The sequence below is a fragment of the Hylobates moloch genome, unplaced genomic scaffold (assembly GCF_009828535.3).
Source record: "Hylobates moloch isolate HMO894 unplaced genomic scaffold, HMol_V3 SCAFFOLD_12, whole genome shotgun sequence".
Classification (NCBI taxonomy): domain Eukaryota; kingdom Metazoa; phylum Chordata; class Mammalia; order Primates; family Hylobatidae; genus Hylobates; species Hylobates moloch.
In genome coordinates, this window is record NW_026652287.1 from 64,567,272 (window position 1) to 64,575,131 (window position 7,860).

General features: G+C 46.0%; 1 long non-coding RNA gene across 1 annotated transcript in view; it reads left to right on the plus strand.

The window, feature by feature from the left end:
- LOC116478948 (uncharacterized) overlaps positions 1–5,735 on the plus strand; it is a 45,567-nt gene extending 39,832 nt beyond the window's left edge. The window contains exon 6 of the long non-coding RNA XR_009208978.1: positions 5,302–5,735. This is a non-coding gene — a long non-coding RNA (uncharacterized LOC116478948). The remainder of the gene's footprint in view (positions 1–5,301) is intronic.
- Positions 5,736–7,860: the final 2,125 nt, after the last annotated feature.

Here is a 7,860-nt window from a genome sequence, read left to right on the forward strand (position 1 = left end):
GAAAAGAGTCCAAGGTTTTGATTTGAAAAACTGGAAGAAAGTGGATTATCATTTAGTGAGATAGGAAATCTGTAGGAAAAAAAAAAGAAAATTGTGCCCTCATCTGTCCTGCTATACTAACAGGCTGCTTTATTCGAGGGTGGTGTCTCTTGCTAAGCCCTACATTCCCTACCATTCAGAGATGTCAGTGGGTCCGTCAAGTTTCCTTCAACCAGCGTTAACATTCCTGGATTCCATGATTGCATGCAAGGAGCTGTGATGAGGCCCTTGAAGCTGTCCTATGGTTGTGGAGAGCACCGTACATAAGGGCTCTTCTTGGCTATGCTTAGTGGCTCACGCCTGTATTCGCAGCACTTTGGGAGGCCAAAGTCAGAGGATTGCTTGAGACCAGCCTAGGCAACATAGCAAGACCCTGTCGCTACAAAAAATTATTTAATTAGCCTGGTGTGGTGGCACACATCTGTAGTCCCAGCTACCTGAAGGCTGAGGCAGGAGGATCGCTTGAGCCCAGAGGTGCAAGGCTGCAGTGAGCTATGGTTGAATCACTGCATTCCCACATGGGCAACAGAGCAAGAACTCTGTTTTTTTTTATTATTATTATTATTTTATTTATTATTATTATTTTTTTGAGACGGAGTCTCGCTCTGTCCCCCAGGCTGGAGTGCAGTGGCACGATCTCGGCTCACTGCAGACTCTGCCTCCTGGGTTCAAGCGATTCTCCTGCCTCAGCCTCCCGTGCCCAGCTAATTTTTGTATTTTTTTAGTAGAGACGGGGTTTCACCATGTTGGCCAGGCTGGTCTCGAGCTCCTGACCTCATGATCCACCCACCTCGGCCTCCCAAAGTGCTAGGATTACAGGCATGAGCCACCGCGCCCGGCCAATAACCTATCTGTTTTTAAAAATAAATAAATAGATAAAAAAGGGCTCTTTCTTAGAAGAGTAATGGCAGCTGCCTACTCAGATCCTTTCTCATATGACATTAGAATTATAACTACTTCCTACTCTTAACATTTTTTTCTCTTTAACAGATAAAAAGTAGAGAGCCAGGCGCGATGGCTTACACCTGTAATCCCAGCACTTTGGGAGGTTGAGGCGGGTAGATCGCTTGAGGCTGAGAGTTCGAGACCAGCCTGACCAACGTGGAAAAACCCTGTCTCTACTAAAAATACAAAAGTTACCTGGTCATGGTGGCACACACCTGTAATCCCGGCTACTCGGGAGGCTGAGGCCAGAGAATTGCTTGAATCCGGGAGGCAGAGGTTGCAGTGACCCGAGATTGCACCATTGCACTCCTGCATGGGCAACGAGAGCGAAACTCTTATCTCAAAAAAAAAAAAAGAAGAAAAAGAGGTTGATAGAGATGTTGTCTACAATTTTAGAAGAATAAATATTTCTTCTTTTTTTTGAGACATAGTTTCACTCTGTTGTCCAGGTTGGAGTGCAGTGGTGCCATCGTGGCTCACTGCAGCCTCTGCCTCCCGGGTTCAAGTGATTCTCCTGCCTCAGCCTCCTGAGTAGCTGGGACTACAGGCGCCCACCACCACACCCGGCTAATTTTTGTATTTTTTTGGTAACCAGTTTTCATCATGTTGGCCAGGCTGGTCTCAAACTCCTGACCTCAAGTGATCTGCCCGCCTCAGCCTCTCAAAGTGCTAGGATTACAGGTGGGAGCCACTACACCCGGACTCATTCTTAAGTTAGAATTAACTATAATATCAATTCTTATTTTGGCGTCTCCAAAATTTCTGTCTTGCCTTACACAGCTTTACCTGTTTATGGGACAGACAGCTGTCTAATTTCATTCTCATTGTGTCAGAATGCTACCCAAATTAAAATTTTCATCCTATTATTTTCAGATGCAGAGATTACCTCAGACCAGTTTTATGTTATTTCTGTATTATTTCTTTTCCCATGGTCTTTGTAATAGGATCAGTCAAGCCTTAAGAAGACACACTAAGCTCTGTCGCCCAGGCTGGAGTGCAGTGGCGCAATCTCGGCTCACTGCAAGCTCCGCCTCCCGGGTTCACGCCATTCTCCTGCCTCAGCCTCCCGAGTAGCTGGGACTATAGGCACCCGTCACCACGCCCGGCTAATTTTTTGTATTTTTAGTAGAGACGGGGTTTCACCGTGGTCTCGATCTCCTGACCTCATGATCCGCCCGCCTCGGCCTCCCAAAGTGCTGGGATTACAAGCGTGAGCCACCGTGCTGGGCCCTAAGCTCTCTAATAGAGAACAAAGGGCCAGGCACGGTGGCTCACATCTGTAGCCAAGGCGGCAGATCTCTTGAGCCTAGGAGTTCTAGACCAGCCTGGGCAACATGTCGAGACCCCGTATCTTTTTTATTTAAAAAGAAAAAAAAAAAAAGGCCAGGCTCGGTGGTTCACGCCTGTAATTCCAACACTTTGGGAGGCCGAGGCAGGCAGATCACCTGAGGTCAAGAGTTTGAGACTGGCCTGGCCAACATGGTAAAACCCCATTTCTATTAAAAATATAAAAACTAGCTGGGCATGGTGGTGCACGCCTATCGTCCCAGCTACTCGGGAGGCTGAGGCAGGAGAATCGGTTGAACCTGGGAGGCGGAGGTTGCAATGAGCTGAGACTGCACTCCAGCCTGGGCAACAGAGCGAGACTCCATCTCAAAAAAAAAAAAAAAAAAAAAATACAAATTATGTGACTACAAATATGAACATATTTCTCTTTATAAAATTTTTGAATTGGCCTTTGATTATGAAATATTCTACTTATGTAGGTACTACTTATATAAACTTGAATTCAGTTTTCATTAAAATGTTTGTTACCTCTGCCTTTTTTCATCTTCCCTCTACTTGTCCATTACTTCATATTTTCCAGAGGAACTTACAAGTTCTCAGTAAATGATACCTTAAACATGGTTTTAGATTTTGCCGTCTATAGTCTGCATTATAATCCTGTTAAAAGGAAGGTCCATGTTTTAGTTTTCTGATCAGTAGTTTGAGAACACATGAGTTGCTGTTAAATAATCTATGAATTTTTTGTGTGGAAATACTGATCAGTTCTTTTTTCTTTTTTTTCGAGACATAGTCTCCCTCTGTCACCCAGGCTGGAGTGCAGTGGCACGATCTGGGCTCACTACAACCTCCACCTCCCGGGTTCAAGTGATTATCCTGTCACAGCCTCTTGAGTAGCTGGGATTATAGGAGCGTGCCACCACATCCAGCTAATTTTTTGTATTTTTAGTAGAGATGAGGTTTCACCATGTTGGCCAGGCTTGTCTTAAACTCTTGGCTCCAAAGTGCTGGGATTACAGGTGTGAGTCACCATGCCCAGCCATTCAATTATTTTTTCATATGAACATTTTTTAAATATAACAAATGCTGAAGGAATAGTAAAACAATCTCTTATGTACCCACCACGTGGATTCAGTAATTAATATTTTGCCACGCTTTTGTATGTCCGTATCCATGTGTGTGTTTTGTGTGCTGAGGCATCATGATGTTTTACTTCTAAAAAATTAAATACGTATTTTCTACCAAAAAAAGCAGCTCCCGGCCGGGCGTGGTGGCTCATGCCTGTAATGCCAGCACTTTTGGAGGCGGATGCAGGCAGATCACCAGATGTCAGAAGTTCGAGATCAGCCTGGCCAACATAGTGAAACCCTGTCTCTACTAAAAATACAAAAATTAGTCAGGTGTGGTGACACATGCCTGTAATCCCAGCTACTTGGGAGGTTGAGGCGGGAGAATCACTTGAAGCCAGGAGGCCGAGGTTGCAGTGAGTTGACATCACCCCACTGCACACCAGCCTGAAGGGGTGGGTTGCCCCTCCACACCTGTGGGCGTTTCTCGTCAGGTGGAAGGATAGACTTGGAAAAGAAAGAGACACAGAGACAAAGTATAGAGAAAGAAAAATGTGCCCAGGGGACCGGCGTTCAGCATAGGGAGGACCTGCACCGGCCTCTTGAGTTCCCTTGGTATTTATTGATCATTATCGGGCATTTCTCGGAGAGGGGGATGTGGCAGGACAGTAGGGTAATAGTGGAGAGAAGGTCAGCAGGAAAACGTGAACAAATGTCTCTATCATAAACATGGTAAAGAAAAAAGTGCTAGGCTGGGCGCGGTGGCTCACGCTTGTAATCCCAGCACTTTGGGAGGCCGAGGCGGGCGGATCACGAGGTCAGGAGATCGAGACCACGGTGAAACCCCGTCTCTACTAAAAATACAAAAAATTAGCCAGGCGTGGTGGCGGGCGCCTGTAGTCCCAGCTACTCGGAGAGGCTGAGGCAGGAGAATGGCGTGAACCCGGGAGGCGGAGCTTGCAGTGAGCCGAGATCGCGCCACTGCACTCCAGCCTGGGTGACAGCGAGACTCCGTCTCAAAAAGGAAAAAAAAAAAAAAAAAAGAAAAAAGTGCTGTGCTTTTGATGTGCATATACATAAACATCTCAATGCCTTACAGAGCAGTATTGCTGCCAGCGTGTCCCACCTCCAGCCCTAAGGCGGTTTTCCCCTATCTCAGTAGATGGAATATACAATCGGGCTTTACACGGAGACATTCCATTGCCCAGGGAAGGGCAGGAGACAGATGCCTTCCTCTTATCTCAACTGCAAAGAGGCCTTCCTTTTTTACTAATCCTCCTCAGCACAGACCCTTTACGGGTGTCAGGCTGGGGGACGGTCAGGTCTTTCCCTTCCCACGGGGCCATGTTTCAGACTATCACATGGGGAGAAACCTTGGACAATACCTGGCTTTTCTAGGCAGAGGTCCCTGCGGCATTCTGTAGCGTGTTGTGTCTCTGGGTACTTGAGATTAGGGAGTGGTGATGACTCTTAACAAGCATGCTACCTTCAAGCATTTGTTTAACAAAGCACATCCTGCACAGCCCTTGATCCATTTAACCCTGAGTTGCCACAGCACGTTTCAGTAAGCACAGGGTTGGGGGTAGGGTTACAGATTAACAGCATCTCAAGGCAGAAGAATTTTTCTTAGTACAGAACAAAGTAGAGTGTCTTATGTCTACTTCTTTCTACACAGACAGGGTAACAGTCTGATCTCTCTTTCTTTTCCCCACACAGCCTGGGCGACAGCAAGACTGTCTCAAAAAAAAAAAAAAAAAAAGCTCCCCCATATAACAAAATATCATTTCACACCTTAGAATATTAACCATGTTGTCCTAATATTATAGACTACCCAGTCTATGTTCGCATTTTTCCAATTGTCCCCAGAATGCCTTCTATAGTTTTTTAAATTCCACAATGTAGTCAGGGTTCAAGCTTTGCATCTGGTTGCTGTCTCTTAAAAATCTGAACTTTTCTTTCTGGCCAGGTGTGGGGGCTCACACTTGTAATTCCAGCACTTTGGGAGGCCAAGGCAGGCAGATCATCTGAGGTGAGGAGTTCAAGACCAGCCTACCCAACATGGCGAAACCCCATCTCTACTAAAAATACAAAAATTAGCTGGCCGTGGTGGCATGGGCCTGTAATCCCAGCTACTTGGGAGACTGAGGCAGGAGAATTGCTTGATCCTCAGAGGTGGAGGTTACAGTGAGCTAAGATGGTGCCATGCATTCCAGCCTAAGGTATAGAGCAAGACTCTGTCTCCAAAAAAAAAAAAAAAAACATATTTGAGGAGCCACTTCCAGGAAGATGTATAGATTCTAAAAAGGTTAAAAGATAGTGACCAGGTACATCAGCTCATACCTGGAATCCCAGCATTTAGGTAGACGGGGAGGTAAGATTGCTTGAGGCCAGGAGTTGGAGACTAGCCTGGGCCATATAATGAGAACCCCATCTCTACAAAAAGTTGGTTTTTTTTCTTTTTTTTTTTTTTTTTTGAGACGGAGTCTCGTTCTGTCGTCCAGGCTGGAGTGCAGTGGCGCAGTCTTGGCTCACTGCAAGCTCCGCCTCCCGGGTTCACGCCATTCTCTTGCCTCAGCCTCTCCGAGTAGCTGGGACTACAGGCGCCCGCCACTACGCCCGGCTAATTTTTTGTATTTTTAGTAGAGACGGGGTTTCACCGTGGTCTCGATCTCCTGACCTCGTGATCCGCCCGCCTCGGCCTCCCAAAGTGCTGGGATTACAAGCGTGAGCCACCGCGCCCGGCCCTCTACAAAAAGTTTTTAAAAGTAGCGGGGGATGGTGGCCTATGCCTGTCGTCCTAGCTACTCAGGAACCTGGGGAGAAGGATCACTTTGAGCCCAGGAATTTGAGGCTCTGCTGAGCTATGACTGTGCCACTGTGCTCCAGCGTGGGCAAAAGTGAGACCCTGTCTCTAAAAAAAATAAATAAAGTAGGAGGGGGTCAGGCTAAGCCAATGAAGGACATCATGTTTGATAAGTATGGCTGTCACTGAAGCTCGGCAGGATCTTCTTCCGGGTCTGTAAACTTGTTTAATTTCTACTTAGAAAGCTCTTCCTCCAGGCCGGGTACGGTGGCTCATGCCTGTAATCCCAGCACTTTGGGAGGCTGACGCAGGCGGATCACCTGAGGTCAGGAGTTCGAGACTAGCCTGACCAACATTGTGAAACCCCATCTCTACTGAAAAAAGTAGCTGGGTGTAATGGCATGTGCCTGTAATCCCAGCTACTTGGGAGAGTAGCTGAGGCAGGAGAATCGCTTGAACCTGGGTGGTGGAGGTTGCAGTAAGCTGAGATGGTGCCCCTGCACTGCAGCCTGGGCAACAAGAGTGGAATTCTGTCTCAAAGAAAAAAAAGAAAGAAAGTTCTTCCTCCATGTACCTGTAAGGATCATTGTCTTAATTTTCTTCATGTCTTAACATGATTCTTACCTTGTCAGATTTCATCCTATCTGAAATTAAAACTACTGCTTCCGTTTTTTTCCATAACACTTAAAACTTTTTTTTTTTTTTGAGATGGAGTCTCACTTTGTCACCCAGGCTGGAGTGCATTGGTGTGATCTCAGCTCATTGCAACCTCCACCTCCCGGGTTCAAGCAGTTCTCCTGCCTCAGCTGGAATTACCTGTAGCTGGAATTACAGGCACCCACCACCATGCCTAGCTAATTTTTTTTTTTTTTTTTTTGGTATTTTTAGTAGAGACAGGGTTTCACCATGTTGGCCAGGCTGGTCTTGAGCTCCTTACCTCAGGTGATCCGCCCACCTCAGCCTCCCAAAGTGTTGGTCATCATTACAGGTGTGACCCACTGCACCCAGCCCTGGCTAATTTTTCTATTTTTAGTAGAGACAGGGTTTCACCATGTTGGCCAGGCTGGTCTCGAACTCCTGACCTCAAGTGGTCTTCCTGCCTCGGTCTCCCAAAGTGTTGGGATTACAGGCATGAGCCACTGTGCCCGGAGTACTTTTTAACAAACCATCTCTATTCTTATATCATGTCCACTAGAATGTGAACTTGATGAGAGCAGGGGATATTGTCAATTTTGTTCAATGCTATTTATCCCTAGAGCCTAGAACTGTACCATGCACATGGTAAGGAGACAAGTATTTGTTGAATGAATATTTTGAGCACCTCTTCTCAGACTTTTTGGTCTCAGAAACACTTTACTTTTTTTTTTTCTTTTTTTTTCTGTAGAGGTAGGGTCTCACTATATTGTCCAGCCTGGTCTTGAATTCCTGGGCTCAAGTGGTTTTCCCACCTTGGCCTCCCAAAGTGTTGGGATTACAGGTGTGAGCCACTGTGTCCAGCCTTGTTCTTTCTTTCTGAAAACATTTATAACCTCCGTATTTTCTGTGTTAAAATGTCACGGTAATGTGTCTAGGTATGGGTCTTATTCTTACTCAAGTGGGCCCTTTGACTTAGAGTAGAGGCAGTTTTTTTATTCTTTGAATATTTCCTCTAATGAGTTTTCTTTTTTTGGAACTTCTTTTACTCAGCTTTTATGTTTCCTTGGTGTATCCTCTGAATTTGCC